Raw genomic sequence first — 14,062 nt, forward strand, 5'->3', positions numbered from 1 at the left:
CTTAGTGAGGAAGTTAGAACATGATTACATGTTCCATAGAATAATTGAAAGCTAAAGGAAGATGACAATGTAAAAATGGAAAAGATACCTCATTTTGTTGAAAATTGGCACTAAATTGTGTGTAAGTAAGTGTGTGCAAGAGATAAAAACAGATGGAAGGGGGATGGAGACTGTCTTTTATCTAAAAAACATGGTGTCTTGGAGTATAGCTTGATAGACATTAAGAATATTAATTGCAGGGTGCCTGGGTGGCTCAGTCAGTTAAGCATCTGCCTTCCACTAGGGTCATGATCTCAGGAACCTAGGATTGAACCCCATGTGGGGCTCCCTGCTCAGCAGGAAGCCTGCTTCTGTTTCTCTCTCTCCCTTTGCCTCTCCCTGCATGCCGCCCAACCTTGAGCTCTCTCTCAAATAAATAAATAAGATCTTTTAAAAAAAGAATATTAATTGTTGTATCTTGCCATAGTGCTTGAATATTTTTTGAAAAATTTACCTTCCTCATTTATTTACGCTCATATGAATAAATACCAAATTAGCCACACTTTTTCACTTTTCAAAACAGAAGAAAATAAACAGAATGCAACAAAACTGGCTGCTGTTTTATTTATCTTCTCGGAGCCATCCTGATAACTTGAGTGAAACTGGGTGGCCTTATCATTCAACTTTTTGTTCTCTCACATGACACCTGGTCCAGAAGGGAATTTTTCTCTGAGCTCCACTGATTGTGAGCTGTGCCTTCAAGCCTGTGAAGCAATAGTTCTGCACTTTCCACATCCCTTCCTCAAAACGTGTAAACATGGGCAGTTGGAACCTTGTAAACCATCCAGTCTGTAGGAGCTCTTTATTCAGGGTGTGTAAGATATTTCCTTACTACTAACTTTTTATTAAAATTGATTTATTAACCTTCTCATTTTATGGTTTCCCTCCCTGAGCTACAATAAATTAAGGGGTTTTTTTGGTAAATAGCATATATTTACATAAATGTGTCTATATAGAAATAATTTGTGATCTGAAATAATCTGCTTTGATGTTCTTTTCAGATCGTATTTCTTTCATCACTTATTTAATAAATACTTAATGAGGACTCACTTTGAGCTAGGGGATACTATATTCTGTTTGGGGGATTCTATAAAAATCAAACTCTTCCCTTTCCCCAGGGAGCTTACTGAGGAGAGGGGAGAGAACAACAGACACTAATCAGTTAAACTAATGAATTCCTAATTCCAACAATGACCAGCAATTATAAAGGAGAAGTTTAGCTTACTAACATTTTTTTACACTAGATATGATCTGGAAGGCGGGTATGATGGGGGTATCAGCCAGAGAGTCTTCCCTAAGAAATAGTTCCTTAAGAAAAGACACAGTGAAGAGGAAAGATGTGTTCTAGGCAGAGGAAACTGCATGGCGACAAGTTCCCAAGGTGGGAAGACCCTTCCCTCATCATCTCTTATGCTTGGGCAAAGCCTATGTTGTTTCTACTTCAACAGTTGAGATTCTCTCCTAGATAAGATTTGAGTAGAGTCAAGCCATCTCCCCCTGTTGTGCAATTTTTTTTTTCAAGATTTTATTTATTTATTTGACAGAGAGGAAGAGATCAGAAGTAGGCAGGCAGAGAGAGAGGAAGCAGGCTCCCTCCTGAGCAAAGAGCTGGATGCATGGCTCCATCCCAGGACCCTGAGATCATGACCTGAGCTGAAGGCAGAGGCTTAACTCACTGAGCTACCCAGGTGCCCCTGTTGTGCAATTTTTAGACAAATCTGGTTCTCTGCAGGGTCTGTAACAGGTTGTGTGATGATAGTTACCTCTGCAGTCCTGTTCAGTTTCTTCTTGGAGACCAGGAAAGTTCCAGCAATGTGTCCTGTTCTCTCCACCTCCACACCCCTGACTTGGAGTGGAGTTTGGATTTCCTTTCAACTCTATTAGTTGTCAGCTTGCTGACAAAAGGCTTCTTCAAGCCAAATGCTTGAAGTAGGAGAAAAGTCAACGTGGGATGTTTGTATCTTTTGTTCAGATTAGGTGCAAAAGGAAATGGCAATCTTTCTCGCCCGCTTGAAAAAAAAAACAAAGTAAAAAAAAAAAAAGTATGAGTACACTCAGAACCTTATGAACATAATAATATCTACATTTGTATTTGATCTTTCAGCTTTTCAGAGCACTTCTGCATGCATTGTTTGGTTTTCTCCTCACTACATTCCCATGAGATGGGCTGAACTTATTCTTACCCCTTTTTCCAGGTGAAGAGAGGTTAAAAAGCACCTGAATTCCAGAGCAAATCAGTGGCAGTCCTGAAACTGGAATCCAAGCCTACCTCAAAATTGTGAGTAGGCATCTTACTCCCTCACGGACTTGGGCATGGCTCAAGGGGTCCCTGTGGGGGAGGCACTTGTCTTCTCTCTGACAATTTCCGATGTCTTGAGAGACCAGCCAAATTATAAGGAAAATGAGAGTCGAGCTGGACTGTGTTCTAGACAAGGAATACGAGATTCTTCCGAGGAAATAATTTCTGTCACTTTTGTGGCCATTTTCAGTAACACATTAATAATGGTTTAGATAATAATACGACAGGCCAGCTATTTTTGTACGCATTTCTGTAAACAAAAACAAATTCCCCTCCTTCATTGTGTTTCATTCTTTATCCATGAACTAAGTTATCAGTATGCTAAGTTATATGCTGGAGAAAACAAGGATATATTGGGCTCTGAAACACAGTATGTATGAGTGACTTAACCTTCCCTATTTAAATTTTGCTTTATACCAATTTATCAGTTAATTCCTCATGGCAAACTTTCTCTTTTTTGCTAGAGATATAAAAACTAAACCATAAATATTATGAGATATATTTAGTGAAGCCAAGATGATCTGAAATTAGAATTCCAGTTATGTCAGCTGAATGAATTCATTCTCACTCATTCTTTTTTTGAATGGTCAGATTGTTGAAGTTAGAATATATTTGTCAGTAGGCTGATGTACCAGTCAAATGCTCACACTGGCAGAAAAATAATATAGTGTGAAATGAATAAGATGAAACATTTTTACGCTCCATTATTTTAACTTGAAACTAGTAATATACCCTTTGCCTCCCTTTCATTACAAGGAAAAATTGGTTGTTAATACTGTCTTCCCAGTATTCTCTGTACACCTGGATGGAGTGTGAAGTGATTGTTCTTGCTCTGTACTCTACCCACTACTTTAGAGTTACGGGGCAGCTGGACGAGTAGCACTGACTCTGAGCCGGCCATTCGTCCCAGGACAGGGCTTCCTGCTCCTAACGTTAATTGACATGGATAACCATCTTCCCAGACACTTGTGAAAATAGACCAAATACCCAAATTTTGGGTTAACAATTTCAATTGTAGATTTATCCAACTATGAATTTTTAAAAGGGCCTTTTGAGTATAATCTTAATCTTCTTTTTTTTAAAAGATTTTTTTACGTATTTATTTTTGAGAGAGAGAGAGCAAGTGCGTGTGCATGAGCACAAATGGAGGGAGGGGCAGAGGAAGAAGCAGGCTCCCCGCTGAGCAAGGAGTCCCATGCGGGACTCAATCCCCAGACCCTGGAATCATGACCTGAACCCAAAGCAGATGCTTAAATGACTGAGCCACCCAGGCACACTTAATCTGCCTTTTCATTTTTATTTTCCACTCCTTCCCTTCCTGCACCCTTTGATTCAATAAATGACTACCTGACATAGATCTTAAACTCCTGGCTTAAGAGATGTTGTACCTTCCCTTTGGCTGTGCCCTGCATCAGGGCACAATTCTCTTTTCCCATCTCCGCAGGTCAAAACCATAGAAGATGTAGCTCCAATGTCACCTACCCTCCATAATTTATACTACTCACCCCCAAAGCCACTGTCCTCATTCAGAACTTATCTCTTTCTTCTAGGAACCTCCTTAATACCATCTCCTATTTGTGGCAATTCTCATTTTCTATCTTACTTCAGGAGGTTGTGTACCTATCTTAACCTTCAGGCTTCTAGAAATCAGTTCACGGCAGTAAGCTTTGTATCTTGCCTCTGTAGAACAGTGGTTTTCCATTTTTCTGTGAACTGACCCCCTTTGGACAACTTTGGGAGGTCACCTGAAGGGTTCCCCTGTACCCACTTTACCTCCTCATCCATTGCTATGCTATTGTTGGATTGCAACTCCTCCCTGCCTGCCTGTGCTCTCTTAGAAATTCGTGAGGCAAAGTTCTCAAAAGACAGCACGCCATCTTTCTATAGTCCTGATTTGCTGTTAGGTCACTCAGCAAGGTTTATGCTGCTACACACAAGTCACAGAACCTATTCCGTTCACCCTCCCATGGGACAGGCATCCCCATATGTGTTGGGTTCACATGGGACAGCACGAACTGCTTAGCGTTGAGGAACACATCCATGAAGAGCTTCCAAAGCTCCAGAAAGCCATGGCCGCACCAGGCAGGAAACTCCACCTTGGCAACTTATTCACAATAGATGCTGAATGCATTTTTACAGAATTAGTTTACCTAAGTTTATGAATCTGCTTATATTTTCAACATGTACCCTTCTCCTGAGTAACTATTGCATGGTTTTGCTACCTGCAGAATAAAGTATTTTACCTTACAAAATGAGCCATTACTTACTGGCAACCTGCCTACTCTTAACACCTGGGCCAGTCTGGGGTGATTTTGCCTTTAGATCCACTTCCAACCTTCGCAGCTCTGTCCCATATCATAGAAGGCCTGATCCCTTGAGGGGATCAGGATTCTGGCAGTGTTCAGCCAGGGAGAGATTGGAGGTGGGTAGAGGGAAAAGCTTGGGTGGGAGGCCTGGAACTCTGGGCACTTCCATGGCTCCCATGGACAGGTTTGCTGTGAGAGCTCTTGTAAAACCATTTCTTCCCTCCCATTGTTGCTAATCTCTGGGCTGCTTCACTCTCTCCTGGGAGTTTCTTAGCTCTTTCTCTGTAACCACTTTCTTGTATTTAATCTAAGTCCTTCTGTTTTAAATACTGAGAATGATTTCTTTTTCTGGTTGGACCTTGACTGATACAGTGGCCCTAAACCCCTTCTATAGCTCTAGGGATGTAGGCATAACAAATGATATGATTCCTCTGATTCTACAGAGTGAAGGGAGTGGTGTTTTCTCCTCTCTTGCCTAAGTCTAGTCCCATTTCTCCCACCCATCTGCATGGAAAAGTTGGCCTCCATTGCTAGATAGTGTTAGTACAGCTTTGTGACCTTGACCACAGAATCTCTGAGTCTGTGTTTCCTCATCTGTAAAGTAAAGGATATAGTACCTACCTTACGGAGTGGTTATGAAGATTAAATGAATAGATACATATGATGTGCTTACAACACTGCTTGGCACATAGAGAGGTCTATATAAGTGTCAGCTATCATTATTTAACCAAAAAGAGTGCATTATCTTTTCTTGCCTGTTATTTTGATTCCGAAAATGGTGAAGTACAAAGCTAATTTGTCTTAGGGCTATCATGATTTTATTAGATTTGTAACTTGTCTTCCTGAATCAGCCAAAGACAAATGGAGCCCATTAACTTTGTAGAATTTAATATTTGGCCCTGAGCTTTATCATTGGCAATGCTATAAGAACTAGCCATATAAATTTGTTACTGCATTTGGAAAATGGCTGGAGGCATTATGTCTCCTATGAAATTCTCCCTTTGAATGATTACTTCTAGAATTCTGTCCAAAAAAGCCTTGTTTTCCTTATGGACTGGACCTGTTAAAACTTTATTCTTTTTCATCATGGTAATTATGTAAATGGCCACGAATCCCTTTTTGCTTTGGTTGCTGGGGAGCTCAGAGCTAAATTTAAAGTTTAGCGACATACATGCTGGTCCCTCCTTTTCTCCCTCCATATTTTTGTTTCTTCTTTAATATAGCCTTGATTTTTAAATTCAATTTATTTTTTAAGTCTTATTCATATTTTGCCATTTCTACTTATGTAACAAATTATAGCAAGTCTTTCTGGACTAAGTATGTGATGTAAATAAGTAATGCTAAATTTATAGGGTTTTTAGAGCATGTTGTGAGTTTCCAGTGTTATTCTGCATGACCGAATTTCTTTAGGGTATAATCTGAGTGTAAAAATTTATACTCTTAACTACAGTATGTCTTGGGAAGTTCAAGTGGTTTGATCACATGTCTCAGACATTTTTATCTCAGAACCAATTATAATAGCCTTTACCAAAGTCTCACAGAGGAGGAGCTTTTTGTGATGCTACTGCTATTTGGAAAAATAGTTTGATGACCAAATAAGTTTGGAAAATGTCCAGTTACAGAAAATTATGTCAGCTTCATTAATTCAGGATTTTTCAGAGCCTTTAATTTGTTAAGGTACATTGTGATTCTCTAACTGGGAACAATATAAGTAAACATTTTTCTAATGTATGTGACCAAGGAACTCCCTCCACACTGTACTGCCACTTATTTTCTTAACTAAAACTCCAGTTAATATTTTAAGAAGTGAGGGCTCTTTAAGATAAGCCAATGTCCCATAGACTGGGTTTTGCCAGGCCAACAAGGCAAGTACCATTTTTTCCATAAGTCCACAAGAAATTCTTAAAGGACTGTCCACCATCAATTAAGAGCACTCCTTAGAATCATGAATCTTGAAGATTTTATTTTTAAAAAGTTCATCTTACTTTAATCATAAAATCAGATTATTTGGAAGGAAATGCATATTTTTAGTGCTCGGTCCTCACTGTTTTCTGCTTCAAGTCTACTAGTCTGGACAGAAATATAAAATCAATGACTATGTCACTGACGTGACATTTAAGTTGTTCCATATCACAGGGCCATGATTTAGTTTTAGACAGAGTCAGATTCAAAATGAGTCTAAAAATAGCGTTAAAGGGATCAAGCTGTGAATATGAGAATTTTTTAAATGACATATTTGGGAAATAAAAGTAATTGCTTTTGAGAACTTTTCCAAATATAAACCTCAAACATGAGGCACAATTTTATTAAGATTGACAAGGCTAATCTATAATTAAAGCAGTTTGGAAAGACATTTACAGTGATTTACTTTTTCTTAAAGCTGCATAAAAATGGATCCTGCTAAGTGGAACTGTCTAATAATACACCATTCTGGCTGCCGGTCTGTGTTTGGTTCCAGAGAGCACTGGCTCCAGAATTCCAGATTTCTCTGTTAATGTGGACATTTATTCCCTGTTACAGCACAGTTTTCCTATCATAACTGGAACACTAACACTTCTTTCGTACTTACCATTTACGAAATGCTTGCACATGTGTTATCATGCTTGTTACAACATGATGGATGAGGAAAGTGTTAATAGGAACAATTATTCTGGGTGTTTGGGAGTTCGAGCCATGGAGTCAGATGGACCTGGGCTTACCTGGCTCTACCATTAGTTCCACAGTCTTGGGGAGGCTACCTAACCACCCCAAACCTCGGTTTCCTCCTCTGTAAATGGGAGTAATAATAGACTCTAACTTATAAGAATGTGAGGATTAAATGAGATAATTCAAAGTGCTGGATGTATAGTAAATGTCCAATAAAAAATTATTTTAATGGATGTAGAAGAAAAATGAGACTCAAGGGTGATTTGTTCAAGATCGCAGAAAAAAAGAAGAGCAAAGATTTAAACTCTGATCTTATTCTTTCCAGGAGGGCTTGGGGATCCCTTCCCACCTGGTGAACTCACTGCTGAGCCCACCTGACAAGGCTCCAGCATGTAACCTACCAGAGCATCGGTAGAGATGCGGGGTGGTCTAAAGTACAGAGCTTTAGAATTAGGCAGACTTGCATTTATAGCCAAGTGGTGCCATTTATTAGCTTTGTGAAACTGGGGTCATGGTACCTTTTCAGGATCATTGTCAGGATTCAGTGAGATGATGTACTTTAAGTGGCTGGTACATGGTAAGTTCTAGATAGATGCTGGTCATTGTTGAGAAGTGATGTGGGGTTAGGGGGCCTCCATCTCCATCTGGAGAGAACAGGAATTGCCCTAGTTCTTGTCCAGTGGGGTGGAGAGTTAGACTTGTATTTTATTCCCTCTACCCAGATATGAAGAAAGAGATAGAAAGGCTTTCTCATCCCCATTATTTTTTAACAACCTTGTTTATAAACTTTATCTGCATAATCCAAAATAAAATATTAAAGCTCCTTAGTAGGCTCTTAAAAGTAATATTTTGGCAAGCTCTTCTGAGCATGTTTACTGCATCTTGGGTTTGTAGTTACAGTAAGTCAATATATGCTTCTAGATGTAATTGGAAATTTACACTTAAATATCAGATGCTTAAAAGAACACCAGAGAATGGAATAGTCAGATGCCCCACCAAGGTTTGACATTAACTACTGTTGATTGGGAGTCATATAAGCATTTAGGTGTTACAAAAACGATATCTTGAATTCTGTGGGCCTGGCAAGGAGGGCGAGGAGCAGAAGCAGGAGGTACTCCCCTGGGAAGTGGGACACAGCTCTACCAAAGAAGGGAAATGTGAGCCAGAGCTTGAAGGAGGAGTTGGGACAGGAAAAGACACTGAGAACCGTGGGTCACAATAATGTAAAGTGTGTATAACAGATCTTACAGTCTAAAGAATGAAGCAAATGTACGTGAAACGGATTAAATGTGTCATCCCAAAATTAATATTTTGAAATCCTAACCCCAAATGTGAAAATATTAGGAGATAGGGCCTTTGGGAGGTGATTAGTTTGTGAGGATGGAACCCCCATAAGTAGGATAACTGCTTTCATAAAAGGGACCCCAGAGAACTCACTTACTCCTTCCATCACGTGAGAATAAAATGAGAAGTTGGCAGTCTGCAACCCCACAGAGGGTCCTCATCAAAGCCTGACTGTTATGGCACCCTGATCTTGGATTTTCCAGCCTCTCGAACTATGAGAAATAAGTTTCTGTTGTTTATAGGTGACCCATTCTATGGTACTCTGTTTTAACAGCCTGAGCTGACTAACATAGCAAGGGCCTGAGAATATATGTAACTCTAAAATTGAATCAGGAATTCAGTTCTCCCCTGGTCTATGCCAGTAACCATATATCCCTGCCTCTTGCCTCTCATCTCCAACCCTCAACCCCCAGGGTAAAAGTAGGACATCCAAATTCCTTCAACATTGTGGCAGATTGTATTTTCCAAAGATAACCGGACGGGAGTGTGTGTGTGTGTGTGTGTGTGTGTGTGTGTGTGTGTGTGTTCCATTTCATGTGTTCTTTTTTTTTTTTTTTTTTTTAAGGTTTTATTTATTTAAGGATGCCTGGGTGGCTCATTTGGTTGGACGACTGCCTTCGGCTCAGGTCATGACCCTGGAGTCCCGGGATCGAGTCCCACATCGGGCTCCCAGCTCCACGGGGAGTCTGCTTCTCCCTCTGACCTTCTCCTCGCTCATGCTCTCTCTCACTGTCTCTCTCTCAAATAAATAAATAAAATCTTTTTTTAAAAAAAGATTTTATTTATTTATTTGACAGAAAGATCACAACTAGGCAGAGAGGCAGGCAGAGAGAGAGGGGGAAGAAGGCTCCCCGATGAACAGAGATCCCGATGCGGGGAGGTCGATCCCAGGACCCTGAGATCATGACCTGAGCCAAAGGCAGTGGCTTAACCCACTGAGCCGCCCAGGTGTCCCTCATCTCATGTGTTCTTACAGTGTGATATTAACATGCCTCCCTCAAGAGCTGGAGTTTATGGTCCCTTCCTTTGAACCAATAAAATGCGGCAGAAATGGCTCTGGATGACTTCCAAGGCTAGGTCCTGAAAGGTAACATGGCACTTTCTCTTGGGATACTTGCCCTTAGAACTGTGTCATGAGGAAACTCAAGCCACAGAGAAGCCTCATGTGTATACTCCAGCTGACAGCCTAATCTAGACCCCCAGCCAACAGCCAGCGTCAACCACCAGGCATGTGAATGAATGAGTCTTCTAAGGATTCTAGCTTCCTGCCAGCCGAGGCCACGGACATTGAGGACCAGAGCCAAAACAGCCTTCTGTGCCCCACTTAAATTCCTAGATCTGAATTCTTATTGTTGTCCTAAGCCTCTAAGTTTTTGGGAGATTTTTTTCACAGCCATAGTAATCAGAGCAAATATCTTTCCCTAGTTATTTCTGTGAATCCTGGGGGCGTTTCAAAGGTGTCTCAGGAACAGTCCTCTCATGCTTTTCCTCTTCTTGTGCAATGGTTGCCGCTGAAGGAGCCACACAAAGCACAATGGCTCGCTGCTGTCACCATTGCAGGGGCCCTGGTGTGATTAGAACCAAGTTAGGCTCCTGTGGGACCCTTCCTGTGTTGCTGGGGAATCTTGACAGTTGTTTGAAATAAGCTGGAGAGAAGCTGAAAGACCATTACATGTGCCATGATTTAGTGGTTTGGGCATGTGCATGTAAGTGCTGTTTTGTGTCCTTTTGAATACAGCCTTGGTGGTGAGCTTCGATGCTCGAGGTGGGGCAGGGGGCATTCGGTCACGGTGGATGCAGGAAGATCCTTGAGAAGTACAAACCACAGATGACGTTGCCCATTCATCTGGTGCCTCTTCAGTGCTGGGATACAGCCTGCATACTCCACAGTCCCATCGTTAGGGACCCTCCAGAGAAACTCGGGGGGATGTGGTTTGGGAAATAGGAGCAGCCAGAAGAACTGGTATGTATTTTAGCAAGATGAGCCAGGAAAGCTACTCCCACTTCTGTAGCAGATGGCTTCGAAGGGGAAGCTCTTAGATTCTTGTCTGACTGCCGGCAACAGAAAACCTGACGAAATGGTGGCTTAAACAAATGTGTGTTTTTATTTTTTTCTCAAGTAAAAGAAATCCAGAGGGAGGCAGCACAGAGCTGGGATGCTGTTCTGGGAGGTCATTTTGATGCCTTATGGTTCTAATACATCACCTCCGCCTCCAGATGTGATGACATCTGAGTTTCAGGCAGAAAAAGGGAAGAAGAACAAAATATTTTTTTAAAAATGAAAATAAAGAAAAAAAAATTATACTCTAGCTTTCTGCTATTGCCTTAAGGAGCTTTCCCAGAAGCTCTACATAAACAATTCTATTGACACCATATTGGCTAGGATGAGTTATGTACCTACCTCCTAGTTGCAAGGCATCTGGAATAGGGAGTTTAGTAGCGGACACATTCTAAACCTAACTAAATCACACTGGGGATCTGCTGGTAAAAAGTAGTGTCTGTCACAGGGGGTGTGGAGTCTCCCCAGTGTGGCATATTCCTGGGCAGATTTAGAGAGGCTACATACTATGCTAGAAAAAAACACTAGCTTTGGAGTCGGAAGGACTCAGGTGAAGCACTGTTATGTGATGTGGGTAAAAGACTCCCTTTTTCTGTGCCTCATTATCCCCAGCTATAACAGTTATATTATGCTAATTTAAAATGCACATAAAATGTCCAGTACAACCCCTGGACATTTGCAAAAAAATAGATCCTCTTCCTTATAAGGGTCTCCAAGGGATCTCAGCTAGGACCTTCAGATTCAGGACCAATTAGTCTCTGCCAAGTTCCTGGACTCTTTTGCACAAGCAGGGAGTAAACCTTCAAACCATGTTCTCAATGAGAATGAGAGCTCCAAGGGATCTGAACCCCTGAATGCCTGGGGAGACAAATAAAACTCATGCAGCAGGATTGCAGACCTCAGGACACCGAGGTCCTCTGTAACTTCTCTCCTGAAGAAGTCTAGGGCTGTGTAGGCATATTAGGGATGCCTAATGAACAGTTCTGTGTTCAAAGATGTGCTTATCTTAGATGGTTAGCATCTCTCCTTAGCCATAGGATGTGAACTATATGGAATATAGGGTAAGAGTGTCAATCGGTGGCAGGCTTAAAGGCTTTGATGAGTTTCTTGTCATGACAATGGAAACCATTTGCATTAAGAGACAATGAGATGGATGCTTATGGAGGAGAAGGGTGAGAGTCAGAAACAAGAAGACCCCCACAGATGCCATTTCCACAGTCTAGGCTTTCACATCTGTGAAATAAGAGCCGAGGCTCTGAAATTATTTAAGGCTAGGATGGACAGACTTGTACATTGGACTTGTACAACAGAAGTTTACCTCTAGCCCTTAGAAAGTTTGAAGCAGATCTTGACTGGAGCAAATCTCCTTCAAGGGTGATGTGGGAACCCAGACTGGGTTCACCTTAGGGTTCTTCATCATCAGTTTATCTGCTAAGCTGCCTACAGCTAGTCGAGGGGGAAGAGCATGGAGGATCTGGTGTGGGTGGTTCTTGTGGGTTAGTCCTAGAAGTGATGCACACTCCATTGACTGGAAATCAGTCACATGGCTATATCTTATTCGAGGAGAGTCTGGAAAATGCAATCCAGCTATGTACACTGGATTGATAGGGGGAAATGGAGTTAGTGGACTGCTAGCTGGTGGAAATGAGCACAGATACCAGGTTGAAGAGGTAACCTTTGAATAATTAAACCTTAGAGCTAGAATGGATTTTTAAAGTGATTTAGTCTATCTCCCTTATCTTGAATTTAGATCCATTGCAAATCAAGACAACATGCTTTATAGACACTAGGCTAGACTTTGTGAAAGACCCCAAAAAAGAACTCAGTCTTCTTTGCCCTTGTCCTTGCCCCTGTCCTGAAGGAATACACAGTGTGTGGGGGACAGGGGTGGGGAGGGAGTAAGAAGAAGGTGCAGATGTGTGTATAATAGAAGATAAGCAGACAGATGATTGCTAAGCAATGGGCATTTCAGAGGCATTTAATTCAAATGTTAGTTGTATATATAAGTGAGAAGATGGTACTGCAAAGCCTGTAGCAGTTGATAATCATTAACTTTCAGACATGTGGTTCTTGAAGTGTGGTCCCTGGATCAGCAGCAGCAGGCTCATTTGGAAACGTGTTAGAGCTGCAAATTCTCAGGCCATATATGAGATCTACTGAATGAGAACCGGCAGGGAAGGGCTCAGGAATCTGTGTTTTATTGAACCCTCCAGGCAATTCTAACACAGGAAGTTGGAGAACTGTTGTTTTCAAGTCTGTCAATTCTTCACATTTTTTCTTTGTTTGTTTTTTTTGTTTGTTTGTTCTGATGTTCAGACAGTAAGATATCCTATATCATGGGGGCACTTGGCTGGTTCAGTTGGTAGAGCATTTAACTCTTGATCTTGGGGTTGTAAATTTGAGCCCTACATTGTGTGTAGAGATTACTTAAAATCTTTGTTAAAAAAAAAAAAAGATAGTCTAGACCTGTTCTTCTCATGTTTGTTCCAATGTTGTAAGGTTATTTCATAATCAAATATCAATAACATCTGAAACCTAATGAAATTATCTGAAGTTATATGGATTGTATTTTCAACAGTTTCCAAACTATTGTTTGTTAATGATCTGCTATTCGTTGGCATCACGAAAGCATTTAAATCTAAAGACCAGTCCTTATTGCATGGTTGGTCCTTGATGGTGTGGTAAACTTGCTATTTCATTTTGGAACTTTAATTTTTCTAAGCCATGGCTCATAGATTCCTCACTATACTTAAAGTTAGTGATACCAGGGAATCAACCAACCATCCATCATTGTCAGTCACTGTTTGAGGTCAGAAAGTTTCATTTGTCCAGTGGATCTCACGGCAATCACACCCTCATCCAAATGTCTTGTCAGAGCAGAGGTCAGAGGGCAGTGCCGTGAGGGCATGCTGACTGAGCCTTCAGGAGGAGGTGTTAACAGTGATGCCAGGTTAGAGAAAGTGGTGGCTTTTCTGAGATACAGGAGGTTTAGGACACCTGAGAATCTTGCTTCTCAATTCTACTTTTGCCACCACTGACTCTGAGACCCTCTTGGTTTCTAGTTTTGTAAAATGAAAGAGCTGGGTTTGTTCCGTAAGTCTTAACATCTTTGGAGCCATGGTCCCCTTGGAAATCTCTGGAAGCCCTCTGGGGAACATCTACTCCCAGGTCCACAAGCAAGCCCTGGATAGGATGGTCTCTCTGAGCCATTGCAGCCCCTGGTATTGTTCAAAGTTCTGATGCTTCTGTGAAAGCTACAGAAAGGGAAAGCTCATTTCTTAAATTCTGGAGAAGGACTTAAGAAAGTTTGCCGTCCCTCACAACTCTATGGCTGCTTAAGGCACCTTAAGCAGTCTTTACAGATCCTTA

This window comes from Enhydra lutris, unplaced genomic scaffold, assembly GCF_002288905.1.
Source record: "Enhydra lutris kenyoni isolate GAN:26980312 unplaced genomic scaffold, ASM228890v2 scaffoldscaffold2, whole genome shotgun sequence".
NCBI classification, from domain to species: domain Eukaryota; kingdom Metazoa; phylum Chordata; class Mammalia; order Carnivora; family Mustelidae; genus Enhydra; species Enhydra lutris.